Source organism: Triticum urartu, chromosome 7 (genome assembly GCF_003073215.2).
Source record: "Triticum urartu cultivar G1812 chromosome 7, Tu2.1, whole genome shotgun sequence".
NCBI classification, from domain to species: domain Eukaryota; kingdom Viridiplantae; phylum Streptophyta; class Magnoliopsida; order Poales; family Poaceae; genus Triticum; species Triticum urartu.
In genome coordinates this window covers 719,168,329-719,184,408 of record NC_053028.1, presented here as the reverse complement: position 1 = coordinate 719,184,408, position 16,080 = coordinate 719,168,329, and positions in this window count along the sequence as shown.

Genomic DNA, 16,080 nt, shown 5'->3' with positions numbered 1-16,080 from the left:
CACTATATATAGGGTGCCTAGGGGGGGCGCGGCCCTAGGAGATCCAATCTCCTAGGGGGGCGGCGGCCAAGGGGTGCCTTGCCCCCCAAGGCAAGGGTGGCGCCCCCACCCCTAGGGTTTCCAACCCTAGGCGCAGGGGGAGGCCCAAGGGGGGCGCACCAGCCCACTAGGGGCTGGTTCCCCTCCCACTTCAGCCCATGGGGCCCTCCGGGATAGGTGGCCCCACCCGGTGGACCCCCGGGACCCTTCCGGTGGTCCCGGTACAATACCGATTACCCCCGAAACTTTCCCGATGGCCGAAACTTGACTTCCTATATATAAATCTTCACCTCCGGACCATTCTGGAACTCCTCGTGACGTCCGGGATCTCATTAGGGACTCCAAACAACTTTCGGGTTACCGTATACTAATATCTCAACAACCCTAGCGTCACCGAACCTTAAGTGTGTAGACCCTACGGGTTTGGGAGACACGCAGACATGACCGAGACGACTCTCCGGTCAATAACCAACAGCAGGATCTGGATACCCATGTTGGCTTCCACATGCTCCTCGATGATCTCATCGGATGAACCACGATGTCGAGGATTAATCAATCCCGTATTACAATTCCCTTTGTCAATCGGTACGTTACTTGCCCGAGACTCGATCGTTGGTATCCTAATACCTGTTCAATCTCGTTACCGCAAGTCACTTTACTCGTACCATAATGCATGATCCCGTGACCAACCCCTTGGTCACATTGAGCTCATTATGATGATGCATTACCGAGTGGGCCCAGAGATACATCTCCGTCATGCGGAGTGACAAATCCCAGTCTCGATTCGTGCCAACCCAACAGACACTTTCGGAGATCCTGTAATGTACCTTTATAGTCACCCAGTTACGTTGTGACGTTTGGCACACCCAAGGCACTCCTACGGTATCCGGGAGTTGCACAATCTCATGGTCTAAGGAAATGATACTTGACATTCAGAAAAGCTACAGCAAACGAACTACACGATCTTTGAGCTAAGCTTAGGATTGGGTCTTGTCCATCACATCATTCTCCTAATGATGTGATCCCGTTATCAATGACATCCAATGTCCATAGTCAGGAAACCATGACTATCCTTTGATCAACGAGCTAGTCAACTAGAGGCTCACTAGGGACGTGTTGTGGTCTATGTATTCACACATGTATTACGATTTCCGGATAACACAATTATAGCATGAACAATAGACAATTATCATGAACAAAGAAATATAATAATAACCATTTTATTATTGCCTCTAGGGCATATTTCCAACACGCGGAGGAGCTTGCGGCATCCATGGCTGGCGGCGTTGTATGGTTCCTGCAGCGACACGGTAGACAGAGAGGGAGCACACGGTGAGAGAGAGAGGAGAGAAGGACGGGGAAGGAAGAGGCAGGGGCGCAAGTCCTGGTCTCCGACGCGAACGGCCGGCGACGAGGGACTCGAGGAGCTCCTCTCCTTTGGGTTCGAGCGGGGCATGGAGGAAGAAAACGCATCGGACAGGAGGTGGCGGCTGCGGGATGCCTCGGGCTCCTCTGGTTCGACGCGCAGCAGACGCGGAGGCGAGACGAGGCTGGATTGGTGGATCAAGGGGAACCAGAGGCTGGCGCTAGTTGGGTGGATCAGATCTGGGAGGATCCCGAGAGGGGATTAGGTGGAGAGTTCGGCGGCGGGTGAAGGGACAAACCTCCTAATTTCTAGGGTTTGACCAAAAAGGACTAGGGGTGGGCGAATATATACACCACGGGTTAGGTTAGGGGCTATCTCGACCCTACGATCGTAATCGGATGATCGCGGATAAAATAGCTAGGGAGTCCAATTAACAAAATGGAGATATTTTGTAGATGTTTGGGGATGATCCGGATCCAACGGTGACGACTGCTCGGGTCGGGTCCGGGACAACTTTCGAACGCGCGCGCGAGGATTGGCCGCGGGCGGACGAGAGAGGTTAGGTAGGGTCTGACGGTGAGTAGTGGACTGTGCAGAAGGTCTCAGGCTGAGAGAAGAGAAGAGAGGCCCTGCGACTGTTCCGGAGACCGAAAACGTTCCGATGTTAGACCGACTATACTGTCGCTATAGTTAACGGTTGGGGCGTCAAACGAACTCCGAATGCGATGAAACTTGACAGGCGGTCTATCTACACTATAATAAGACCACACGCCAACTTTCAACCCAATCCGAGAACATTTTCCGGCCACTTATAAAATAATAATTCGGACGTGCCGCGGGCGCGTGCAAGTGTGTCTGGGCTCAGAACGGACAACGGATGGAACTGGGGAAACCCGGACGGATGCAAGTTTTGAAAACATAAAGATGCAATGCACATGATGACATGACTGAAGGAAATATGCCCTAGAGGCAATAATAAAGTTATTATTTATTTCCTTATATCATGATAAATGTTTATTATTCATGCTAGAATTGTATTAACCGGAAACATAATACATGTGTGAATACATAGACAAACAGAGTGTCACTAGTATGCCTCTACTAGACTAGCTCGTTAATCAAAGATGGTTATGTTTCCTAACCATGGACAAAAGAGTTGTTATTTGATTAACGGGATCACATCATTAGGTGAATGATCTGATTGACATGACCCATTCCATTAGCTTAGCACCCGATCGTTTAGTATGTTGCTATTGCTTTCTTCATGACTTATACATGTTCCTATGACTATGAGATTATGCAACTCCCGTTTGCCGGAGGAACACTTTGTGTGCTACCAAACGTCACAACGTAACTGGGTGATTATAAAGGTGCTCTACAGGTGTCTCCAAAGGTACATGTTGGGTTGGCGTATTTCGAGATTAGGATTTGTCACTCCGATTGTCGGAGAGGTATCTCTGGGCCCTCTCGGTAATGCACATCACATAAGCCTTGCAAGCATTGCAACTAATGAGTTAGTTGTGAGATGATGTATTACGGAACGAGTAAAGAGACTTGCCGGTAACGAGATTGAACTAGGTATTGAGATACCGACGATCGAATCTCGGGCAAGTAACATACCGATGACAAAGGGAACAACGTATGTTGTTATGCGGTCTGACCGATAAAAGATCTTCGTAGAATATGTAGGAGCCAATATGAGCATCCAGGTTCCGCTATTGGTTATTGACCGGAGACGTGTCTCGGTCATGTCTACATTGTTCTCGAACCCGTAGGGTCCGCACGCTTAAGGTTTTGATGATAGTTATATTATGAGTTTATGCATTTTGATGTACCGAAGTTTGTTCGGAGTCCCGGATGTGATCACGGACATGACGAGGAGTCTCGAAATGGTCGAGACATAAAGATTGATATATTGGAAGCCTATATTTGGATATCGGAAGTGTTCCGGGTGAAATCGGGATTTTACCGGAGTACCGGGAGGTTACCGGAACCCCCCGGGAGGTATATGGGCCTTAGTGGAAGAGAGGAGAGGTGGCCAGGGCTGGCGCGCGCCCCTCCCCCCTAGTCCGAATAGGACAAGGAGAGGGGGCCGGCGCCCCCCTTCCTTCTCTCTCTCCTCTTTCCCCCCTCCCGAATCCTATTCCAACTAGGAAAGGGGGGAATCCTACTCCCGGAGGGAGTAGGACTCCTCCTGGCGCGCCCTCTCCTGGCCGGCCGCACCCCCCCTTTGATCCTTTATATACGGAGGCAGGGAGCACCCCTAGAGACACAAGTTGATCCACGTGATCATATTCTTAGCCGTGTGCGGTGCCCCCTTCCACCATAGTCCTCGATAATATTGTAGCGGTGCTTAGGCGAAGCCCTGCGACAGTAGAACATCAAGATCGTCACCACGCCGTCGTGCTGACGGAACTCTTCCCCGACACTTTGCTGGATCGGAGTCCGGGGATTTCATCGAGCTGAACGTGTGCTAGAACTCGGAGGTGCCGTAGTTTCGGTGCTTGATCGGTCGGGCCGTGAAGACGTACGACTACATCAACCACGTTGTGCTAACGCTTCCATTGTCGATCTACAAGGGTACGTAGATTACACTCTCCCCTCTCGTTGCTATGCATCACCATGATCTTGCGTGTGCGTAGGAATTTTTTTGAAATTACTACGTACCCAACAGTGGCATCCGAGCCTAGGTTTTATGTGTTGATGTTATTTGCACGAGTAGAACACAAGTGAGTTGTGGGCGATATAAGTCATACTGCTTACCAGCATGTCATACTTTGGTTCGGCGGTATTGTTGGACGAAGCGGCCCGGACCGACATTACGCGTACGCTTACGCGAGACCGGTTCTCCCGACGTGCTTTGCACAAAGGTGGCTAGCGGGTGACAGTTTCTCCAACTTTAGTTGAACCGAGTGTGGCTATGCCCGGTCCTTGCGAAGGTTAACAACCACCAACTTGACAAACTATCGTTGTGGTTTGATGCGTAGGTAAGATTGGTTCTTGCTTAAGCCCGTAGCAGCCACGTAAAACTTGCAACAACAAAGTAGAGGACGTCTAACTTGTTTTTGCAGGGCATGTTGTGATGTGATATGGTCAAGACATGATGCTAAATTTTATTGTATGAGATGATCATGTTTTGTAACCGAGTTATCGGCAACTGGCAGGAGCCATATGGTTGTCGCTTTATTGTATGCAATGCAATCGCCCTATAATTGCTTTACTTTATCACTAAGCGGTAGCGATAGTCGTGGAAGCATAAGATTGGCGAGACGACAACGATGCTACGATGGAGATCAAGGTGTCGCGCCGGTGACGATGGTGATCATGACGGTGCTTCGGAGATGGAGATCACAAGCACAAGATGATGATGGCCATATCATATCACTTATATTGATTGCATGTGATGTTTATCTTTTATGCATCTTATCTTTGCTTTGATTGACGGTAGCATTATAAGATGATTCCCTCACTAAATTATCAAAGTATAAGTGTTCTCCCTGAGTATGCACCGTTGCAAAAGTTCTTCGTGCTGAGACACCACGTGATGATCGGGTGTGATAGGCTCTACGTTCAAATACAACGGGTGCAAAACAGTTGCACACGTGGAATACTCAGGTTAAACTTAACGAGCCTAGCATATAACAGATATGGCCTCGGAACACGGAGACCGAAAGGTCGAGCGTGAATCATATAGTAGATATGATCAACATAGTGATGTTCACCAATGAAACTACTCCATCTCACGTGATGATCGGACATGGTTTAGTTGATTTGGATCACGTAATCACTTAGAGGATTAGAGGGATGTCTATCTAAGTGGGAGTTCTTTAAGTAATATGATTAATTGAACCTAAATTTATCATGAACTTAGTACCTGATAGTATCTTGCTTATTTATGTTTGATTGTAGATAGATGGCCCGTGCTGTTGTTCCGTTGAATTTTAATGCGTTCCTTGAGAAAGCAAAGTTGAAAGATGATGGTAGCAATTACACGGACTGGGTCCGTAACTTGAGGATTATCCTCATTGCTGCACAGAAGAATTACGTCCTGGAAGCACCGCTGGGTGCCAGGCCTGCTGCTGGAGCAACACCAGATGTTATGAACGTCTGGCAGAGCAAAGCTGATGACTACTCGATAGTTCAGTGTGCCATGCTTTACGGCTTAGAATCGGGACTTCAACGACGTTTTGAACGTCATGGAGCATATGAGATGTTCCAGGAGTTGAAGTTAATATTTCAAGCAAATGCCCGGATTGAGAGATATGAAGTCTCCAATAAGTTCTATAGCTGCAAGATGGAGGAGAACAGTTCTGTCAGTGAGCATATACTCAAAATGTCTGGGTATAATAATCACTTGATTCAATTGGGAGTTAATCTTCCAGATGATTGCGTCATTGACAGAATTCTCCAATCACTGCCACCAAGCTACAAGAGCTTCGTGATGAACTATAATATGCAAGGGATGAATAAGACTATTCCCGAGCTCTTCGCAATGCTGAAAGCTGCAGAGGTAGAAATCAAAAAGGAGCATCAAGTGTTGATGGTCAACAAGACCACTAGTTTCAAGAAAAAGGGCAAAGGGAAGAAGAAGGGGAACTTCAAAAGAACAGCAAGCAAGTTGCTGCTCAAGAGAAGAAACCCAAACCTGGACCTAAGCCTGAAACTGAGTGCTTCTACTTGCAAGCAGACTGGTCACTGGAAGCGGAACTGCCTCAAGTATTTGGCGGATAAGAAGGATGGCAAGGTGAACAAAGGTATATGTGATATACATGTTATTGATGTGTACCTTACTAATGCTCGCAGTAGCACCTGGGTATTTGATACTGGTTCTGTTGCTAATATTTGCCAACTCGAAACAGGGACTACGGATTAAGTGAAGATTGGCTAAGGACGAGGTGACGATGCGCGTGGGAAATGGTTCCAAAGTCGATGTGATCGCAGTCGGCACGCTACCTCTACATCTACCTTCAGGATTAATATTAGACCTAAATAATTGTTATTTGGTGCCAGCGTTAAGCATGAACATTATATCTGGATCTTGTTTGATGCGAGACGGTTATTCATTTAAATCAGAGAATAATGGTTGTTCTATTTACATGAGTAATATCTTTTATGGTCATGCACCCTTAAAGAGTGGTCTATTCTTATTAAATCTCGATAGTAGTGACACACATATTCATAGTGTTGAAACCAAAAGATGCAGAGTTGATAATGATAGTGCAACTTATTTGTGGCACTGCCGTTTAGGTCATATCGGTATAAAGCGCATGAAGAAACTCCATACTGATGGGCTTTTGGAACCACTTGATTATGAATCACTTGGTACTTGCGAACCGTGCCTTATGGGTAAGATGACAAAAACACCGTTCTCCGGTACTATGGAGAGAGCAAAAATTTGTTAGAAATCATACATACAGATGTATGTGGTCCGATGAATATTGAGGCTCGTGGCGGATATCATTATTTTCTCACCTTCACAGATGACTTAAGCAGATATGGGTATATCTACTTAATGAAACATAAGTCTGAAACATTTGAAAAGTTCAAAGAATTTCAGAGTGAAGTTGAAAATCATCGTAACAAGAAAATAAAGTTTCTACGATCTGATCGTGGAGGAGAATATTTGAGTTACGAGTTTGGTGTACATTTGAAACAATGCGGAATAGTTTCGCAACTCATGCCACCCGGAACACCACAGCGTAATGGTGTATCTGACGTCGTAATCGTACTTTACTAGATATCGTGCGATCTATGATGTCTCTTACTGATTTACCGCTATTGTTTTGGGGTTATGCTTTAGAGACGGCCGCATTCACGTTAAATAGGGCACCATCAAAATCCGTTGAGACGACGCCTTATGAACTATGGTTTGGCAAGAAACCAAAGTTGTCGTTTCTGAAAGTTTGGGGCTGCGATGCTTATGTGAAAAAGCTTCAACCTGATAAGCTCGAACCCAAATCGGAGAAATGTGTCTTCATAGGATATCGAAAGGAAACTATTGGATACACCTTCTATCACAGATCCGAAGGCAAGACTTTTGTTGCTAAATTTGGAAACTTTCTGGAGAAGGAGTTTCTCTCGAAAGATGTGAGTGGGAGAAAAGTAGAACTTGATGAGGTAACTGTACCTGCTCCCTTATTGGAAAGTAGTACATCATAGAAAACTGTTTCTGCGACACCTACACCAATTAGTGAGGAAGCTAATGATAATGATCATGAAACTTCAGGACAAGATACTACTAAACCTCGTAGATCAACCAGAGTGAGATCCGTGCCAGAGTGGTACGGTAATCCTGTTCTGGAAATCATGCTGCTAGGTCATGATGAACCTACGAACTATGAAGAAGCAATGGTGAGCCCAGATTCCGCAAAATGGCTTGAAGCCATGAAATCTGAGATGGGATCCATGTATGAGAACAAAGTATGGACTTTGGTTGACTTGCCCGATGATCGGCAAGAAATTAAGAATAAATGGATCTTCAAGAAGAAGACTGACGCTGACGGTAATATTACTGTCTACAAAGCTCGACTTGTCGCAAAAGGTTTTCGACAAGTTCAAGGGGTTGACTACGATGAGACCTTCTCACCCGTAGCGATGCTTAAGTCTGTCTGAATCATGTTAGCAATTGACGCATTTTATGATTATGAAATTTGGCAGATGGATGTCAAAATTGCATTCCTGAATGAATTTCTGGAAGAAGAGTTGTATATGATGCAACCGGAAGGTTTTGTCGATCCAAAGGGAGCTAACAAAGTGTGCAAGCTCCAGCGATCCATTTATGGACTGGTGCAAGCCTCTCGGAGTTGGAATAAACGCTTTGATAGTTTGATCAAAGAATTTGGTTTTATACAAACTTTTGGAGAAGCCTGTATTTACAAGAAAGTGAGTGGGAGCTCTGTAGCATTTCTGATATTATATGTGGATGACATATTACTAATTGGAAATGATATAGAATTTCTCGATAACATAAAGGGATACTTGAATAAGAGTTTTTCAATGAAAGACCTCAGAGAAGCTGCTTACATATTAGGCATAAAGATCTATAGAGATAGATCAAGACGCTTAATTGGACTTTCACAAAGCACATACCTTGACAAGATTTTGAAGAAGTTCAAAATGGATCAAGCAAAGAAAGGGTTCTTGCCTGTGTTACAAGGTGTGAAGTTGAGTCAGACTCAATGCCCGACCACTGCAGAAGATAGAGAGAAAATGAAAGATGTTCCCTATGCTTCAGCCATAGGCTCTATCATGTATGCAATGTTGTGTACCAGACCGATGTGTGCCTTGCTATAAGTCTAGCAGGGAGGTACCAAAGTAATCCAGGAGTGGATCACTGGACAGCGGTCAAGAACATCCTGAAATACCTGAAAAGGACTAAGGATATGTTTCTCGTATATGGAGGTGACAAAGAGCTCATCGTAAACGGTTACGTTGATGCAAGCTTTGACACTGATCCGGACGATTCTAAATCGCAAACCGGATACGTGTTTACATTAAACGGTGGAGCTGTCAGTTGGTGCAGTTCTAAACAAAGCGTCGTGGCGGGATCTACATGTGAAGCGGAGTACATAGCTGCTTCGGAAGCAGCAAACGAAGGAGTCTGGATGAAGGAGTTCATATCCGATCTAGGTGTCATACCTAGTGCATCGGGTCCAATGAAAATCTTTTGTGACAATACTGGTGCAATTGCCTTGGCAAAGGAATCCAGATTTCACAAGAGAACCAAACACATCAAGAGACGCTTCAATTCCATCCGGGATCTAGTCCAGGTGGGAGACATAGAGATTTGCAAGATACATACGGAGCTGAATGTAGCAGACCCGTTGACTAAGCCTCTTCCACGAGGAAAACATGATCAGCACCAAAGCTCCATGGGTGTTAGAATCATTACTATGTAATCTAGATTATTGACTCTAGTGCAAGTGGGAGACTGAAGGAAATATGCCCTAGAGGTAATAATAAAGTTATTATTTATTTCCTTATATCATGATAAAAGTTTATTTTCATGCTAGAATTGTATTAACCGGAAACATAATACATGTGTGAATACATAGACAAACAGAGTGTCACTAGTATGCCTCTACTTGACTAGCTCGTTAATCAAAGATGATTATGTTTCCTAACCATGGACAAAGAGTTGTCATTTGATTAAACGGGATCACATCATTAGTTGAATGATCTGATTGACATGACCCATTCCATTAGCTTAGCACCCGATCGTTTAGTATGTTGCTATTGCTTTCTTCATGACTTATACATGTTCCTATGACTATGACATTATGTAACTCCCGTGTGCCGGAGGAACACTTTGTGTGCTACAAAACGTCACAACGTAACTGGGTGATTATAAAGGTATTCTACAGGTGTCTCCAAAGGTACATGTTGGGTTGACGTATTTCGAGATTAGGATTTGTCACTCCGATCGTCGGAGAGGTATCTCTGGGCCCTCTCGGTAATGCACATCACTTAAGCCTTGCAAGCAATGCAACTAATGTGTTAGTTGTGAGATGATGTATTACGGAACGAGTAAAGAGACTTGCCGGTAACGAGATTGAACTAGGTATTGGATACCGATGATCGAATCTCGGGAAAGTAACATACCGATGACAAAGGGAACAACGTATGTTGTTATGCGGTCTGACCGATAAAGATCTTCATAGAATATGTAGGAGCCAATATGGGCATCCAGGTCCCGCTATTGGTTATTGACTGGAGACATGTCTCGGTCATGTCTACATTGTTCTCGAACCCGTAGGGTCCGCACGCTTAAGGTTGCGATGATAGTTATATTATGAGTTTATACGTTTGATGTACCGAAGGTTGTTCGGAGTCCCGGATGTGATCACGGACATGACGAGGAGTCTCGAAATGGTCGAGACATAAAGATTGATATATTGGAAGCCTATGTTTGGATATCGGAAGTGTTCCGGGTGAAATCGGGATTTTACTGGAGTACCGGGAGGTTACCGAAACCCCCCGGGAGCTATATGGGCCTTAGTGGGCCTTAGTGGAAAAGAGAAGAGGCAGCCTGAGATGGGCCGCGCGCCCCTCCCCTCCCTTGGTCCGAATAGGACAAGGAGAGGGGGTCGGCCCCCCTTTCTCTTTTCCCCCCTCCGCGAATCCTATTCCAACTAGGATTTGGGGGGGGGGGAATCCTACTCCCGGAGGGAGTAGGACTCCTCCTGGCGCGCACCTCTAGGCCGGCCGCACCCCCCCTTGAGCCTTTATATACGGAGGCAGGGGCACCCCAGAGACACAAGTTGATCCACGCGATCATATTCTTAGCCGTGTGCGGCGCCCCCTGCCACCATAGTCCTCGATAATATGGTAGCGGTGCTTAGGCGAAGCCCTGCGACAGTAGTACATCAAGATCGTCACCACGCCGTCGTGCTGACGGAACTCTTCCCCGACACTTTGCTGGATCGGAGTCCGGGGATCGTCATCGAGCTGAACGTGTGCTAAAACTCGGAGGTGCCGTAGTTTCGGTGCTTGATCGGTCGGGCCGTGGAGACGTACGACTACATCAACCAAACGCTTCCGTTGTCGATCTACAAGGGTACGTAGATCACACTCTCCCCTCTCGTTGCCATGCATCACCATTATCTTGCGTGTGCGTAGGAATTTTTTTGAAATTACTACGTTCCCCAACACTTAGAAGCGGACTCTTCCTCTGAATCCATTTCCTTGCCAACAAACGCACGTGCCTTGCCAGATGAGCTCTTCTTGTGTGATGAAGACTTTGTAGAAGACTTGGAAGAAGACTTTGAGTATTTCTTCTTCTTCTTGTCGTCAGAGTCGTATTCGTTGCTCTTCTTCTTCGTTTTGTTCTCATTTTCCCACTGTGGACACTCAGAGATGAAGTGGCCAGGTTTCTTGCACTTGTGACATGTTTTCTTCTTGTAGTCATGAGCAGAAGCTTCATCATTCCTTGAGCTTGATCGGGAAGACTTTCTGAAGCCTTTCTTCTTAGTGAATTTTTGGAACTTCTTCACAAGCATAGCAAGTTCCCTTCCAATGTCTTTAGGATCATCAGAACTGCTGTCAAATTCTTCTTCAGATGAGGAGACAGCTTTTGCCTTCAAGGCACGAGTTCGCCCATAGTTTGGACCGTAGATATCTCTTTTCTCAGAAAGCTGAAACTCATGTGTGTTGAGCCTCTCAAGTATGTCAGACGGATCGAGTGTCTTGAAATCAGGACGTTCTTGAATCATCAGGGCTAGGGTGTCAAATGAACTGTCAAGTGATCTCAGTAGTGTCTTGACGACTTCATGCTTGGTGATCTCAGTAGCGCCAAGGGCTTGAAGCTCATTCCTGATGTCAGTGAGTCGATCAAATGTGAGCTGGACATTCTCATTGTCATTTCTCTTGAAGCGGTTGAAGAGGTTGCGAAGGACACTGATTCTCTGATCTCTCTGGGTTGAGACGCCTTCGTTGACCTTGGAGAGCCAGTCCTAGACTAGCTTAGATGTTTCCAAAGCACTCACGCGGCCATACTGTCCTTTGGTCAGATGACCACAGATGATATTCTTGGTAGTAGAGTCCAGTTGAACGAACTTCTTGACGTCAGCAGCAGTGACACCTTCTCCAGCCTTGGGAACGCCGTTCTTGACGACATACCATAGGTCGACAGCAATGGCTTCAAGATGCATGTGCATCTTATTCTTCCAGTAGGGATATTCAGTTCCATCGAAGACGGGGCACGCAGCGGAGACTTTGATTATCCCCGCAGTCGACATAGCTAAAACTCCAGGTGGTTAAACCGAATCACATAGAACAAGGGAGTACCTTGCTCTAATACCAATCGAAAGTGCGTTATATCGACTAGAGGGGGGATGAATAGGCGATTTTTATGAAAGTCTTCAAACGTGGAAGTTATGAAGACAAACGATAGGACCTATTACCCTACAGCGGAAGGTAGACTACACTAGGCAAGCCATAGTCAAGTATTCAATAGAGTGAAAGCATAATGACTAATAGCAGCAATGTAGTAAGGATCAGGTAGGAAGATATTATGAAGACAAACAGAACACGCAGTCACTCAGTGAAGATAAAAGATAGTGCAATCATACAATGACTTCACAAGGAGTAACAGTACGTAAAGAGAAGGGAAGGATGAAACCAGTGACTCGTTGAAGACAATGATGTGTTGGACCAGTTCCAGTTGCTGTGACAACTGTACGTCTGGTTAGGGTGGCTAGGTATTTAAACCTGAGGACACACAGTCCCGGACACCCAGTCCTAAACACGCAGCTCAGGACACCCAGTCCTCACCGTATTCCCCTTGAGCTAAGGTCACACAGACCTCGCCCAATCACTATGGTAAGTCTTCAAGGTAGACTCCCAAACCTTCACAGACTTCATTCACCGGCAATCCACAATGTCTCTTGGATGCTCAGAACGCGACGCCTAACCGGCTGGAGGATTCACAGTCCTCAAGTGTAATAAGTCTTCAGATCACACAGACAAGGAGACTTAAGTGATGCCGAATTCTCTTTGGCTCTGGGTGGTTAGGGCTTTATCCTCGCAAGGAATTCTCTCTCAAAAGCTTCGAGGTGGGTTGCTCTCAAACGACAAAAGCCGTATACTCACTCTGAGCAGCCAACCATTTTTGGTTGTAGGGGTGGGCTATTTATAGCCACTAGGCAACCCGACCTGATTTGTCCGAAATGACCCTGGGTCACTAAGGAACTGACACGTGTTCCAATGGTCAGATTTCAAACTCACACGGCAACTTTACTTGGGCTACAAGCAAAGCTGACTTGTCCGACTCTGGACAAGATTCGCTCTCATAGTCTTCACTCGAAGACATAGGTTTTGGTTAAGCATCACTTCAGTCATTCTGACTGGTTCTCTTGGACCCCACTTAACAGTACGGTGGTTCCTATGACTCAACAAAGAAGAAGAAAAAGAACTATGAAAGATCTAAGTCTTCGAGCTTCATAGGCTTCATGCGATGTCTTCTCTTGTCATAGTCCTCAATGTGAATATCTTCATATACCACCTTTGACTTCAATGTCTTCATACATTTTTAGGGGTCATCTCTGGTAGGAAAATCGAATCAATGAGGGACTTATACCTGTGTTATCCTGCAATTCTCACAAACACATTAGTCCCTCAACTAGGTTTGTCGTCAATACTCCAAAACCAACTAGGGGTGGCACTAGATGCACTTACACTTTGAGCTAGATAATTTTTCTCTATGTGCTTCACTTATATCCTTTGAACTAGATAATTTTGCTCTATGTGCTTCACTTAGATCTTTTAGAGCACGGTGGTGAATTTGTTTTAAAGAAACTATTGATCTATCATGCTTCACTTAAATTAATTTGAGAGTGTCTTAATAGCATGGTAATTTGCCTAATAATAATATGCTTGGTATTCTAGATTTGTGAAATTTTCTTTTGAGTGTGTTGAATACTAAGAAAATATTGAAGCATGATAATTGTTTTGAGATATGGAGGTGATAATATTAAAGTCATGCTAGTTGAGTAGTTGTGAATTTAAATAGTACTTGTGTTGAAGTTTGTGATTCCCGTAGCATGCACGTATGGTGAACCGTTATGTGATGAAGTCGGAGCATGATTTATTTATTGATTGTCTTCCTTATGAGTGGCGGTCGGGGACGAGCGATGGTCTTTTCCTACCAATCTATCCCCCTAGGAGCATGCGTGTAGTACTTTGCTTTGATAACTTCTAGATTTTTGCAATAAGTATATGAGTTCTTTATGACTAATGTTGAATCCATGGATCATACGCACTCTCACCCTTCCACCCTTGCTAGCCTCTCTAATACCGCACAACTTTCGCCGGTATCATACACCTATCATATACCTTCCTCAAAACAGCCACCATACCTACCTATTATGGCATTCCATAGCCATTCCGAAATATATTGCCATGCAACTTTCCACCATCTAGTTCATCATGACACATCCATCATTGTCATATTGCTTAGCATGATTATGTAGTTGACATAGTATTTGTGGCAAAGCCACCATTCATAATTCTTCCATACTTGTCACTCTTGATTCATTTCATATCTCGGTACACCGCCGGAGGCATTCATATAGAGTCATACTTTGTTTTAGTATCGAGTTGTAATCATTGAGTTGTAAATAAATAGAAGTGTGTGATGATCATCATTCAATAGAGCATTGCCCCAAAAAAAGCCAAAGAAAAAAGAAGGCCAAAAAAAATATAAATAAAAAAGGGGCAATGCTACTGTCCTTTTTCCACACTTGTGCTTCAAAGTAGCACCATGATATAGCGAGTCTCATATATTGTGCTTCAAAGTAGCACCATGTTCTTCATATAGAGAGTCTCATATGTTGTCACTTTCATATACTAGTGGGAAATTTACGTTATAGAACTTGGCTTTTATATTCCAATGATGGGCTTCCTCAAATTACCCTAGGTCTTCGTGAGCAAGCAAGTTGGATGCACACCCACTAGTTTCTTTTGTTGAGCTTTCATACATTTATAGCTCTAGTGCATCCGTTGCATGGCAATCCCTACTCACTCACATTGATATCTATTGATGGGCATCTCCATAGCCCATTGATACGCCTAGTTGATGTGAGACTATCTTCTCTTTTTTGTCTTCTCCACAATCACCATTCTATTCCACCTATAGTGCTATGTCCATGGCTCACGCTCATGTATTGCGTGAAGATTGAAAAAGTTTTGAAAAAGTTAGAGTATGAAACAATTGCTTGGCTTGTCATCGGGGTTGTGCATGATTTAAATACTTTGTGGGGGGAAGATGGAGCATAGCCAGACTATATGATTTTGTAGGGATAACTTTCTTTGGCCATGTTATTTTGAGAAGACATAATTGCTTTGTTAGTATGCTTGAAGTATTATTATTTTCTATGTCAATATAAACTTTTGTCTTGAATCTTTCTAATCTGAATATTCATACCACAATTAAGAAGATTTGCATTGAAATTATGCCAAGTAGCACTCCGCATCAAAAATTCTCTTTTTATCATTTACCTACTCGAGAACGAGCAGGAATTAAGCATGGGGATGCCTGATACGTCTCCAACGTATCTATAATTTTTGATTGCTCCATGCTATATTATCTACTGTTTTGGACTATATTGGGCTTTATTTTCCACTTTTATATTATTTTTGGAACTAACCTATTAACCGGAGGCCCAGCCCAGAATTGCTATTTTTGCCTATTTCAGTGTTTCGGATAAACAGAATATCAAACGGAGTCCAAACGGAATAAAATCTTCGGAAATGTGATTTTCTCACCGAACGTGATCCAGGAGACTTGGACCCTACTGCAAGGGATCAAAGAGGTGGTCACGAGGGTGGGGGGGCGCCCCCCCTAGGGCGCGCCCCCTGCCTCGTGGGCCCCTCGGTGCTCCACCGACGTACTCCTTCCTCCTATATATACACACGTACCCCCAAACGATCAGAACAGGAGCCAAAAACCTAATTCCACCGCCGCAACTTTCTGTATCCACGAGATCCCATCTTGGGGCCTGTTCCGGAGCTCCGCCGGAAGAGGGCCGTCATCACGGAGGGCTTCTACATCATCATAGCCTCTCCGATGAAGTGTGAGTAGTTTACCTCAGACCTTCGGGTCCATAGTTAGTAGCTAGATGGCTTCTTCTCTCTCTTTGAATCTCAATACAAAGTTCTCCCCCTCTCTCATGGAGATC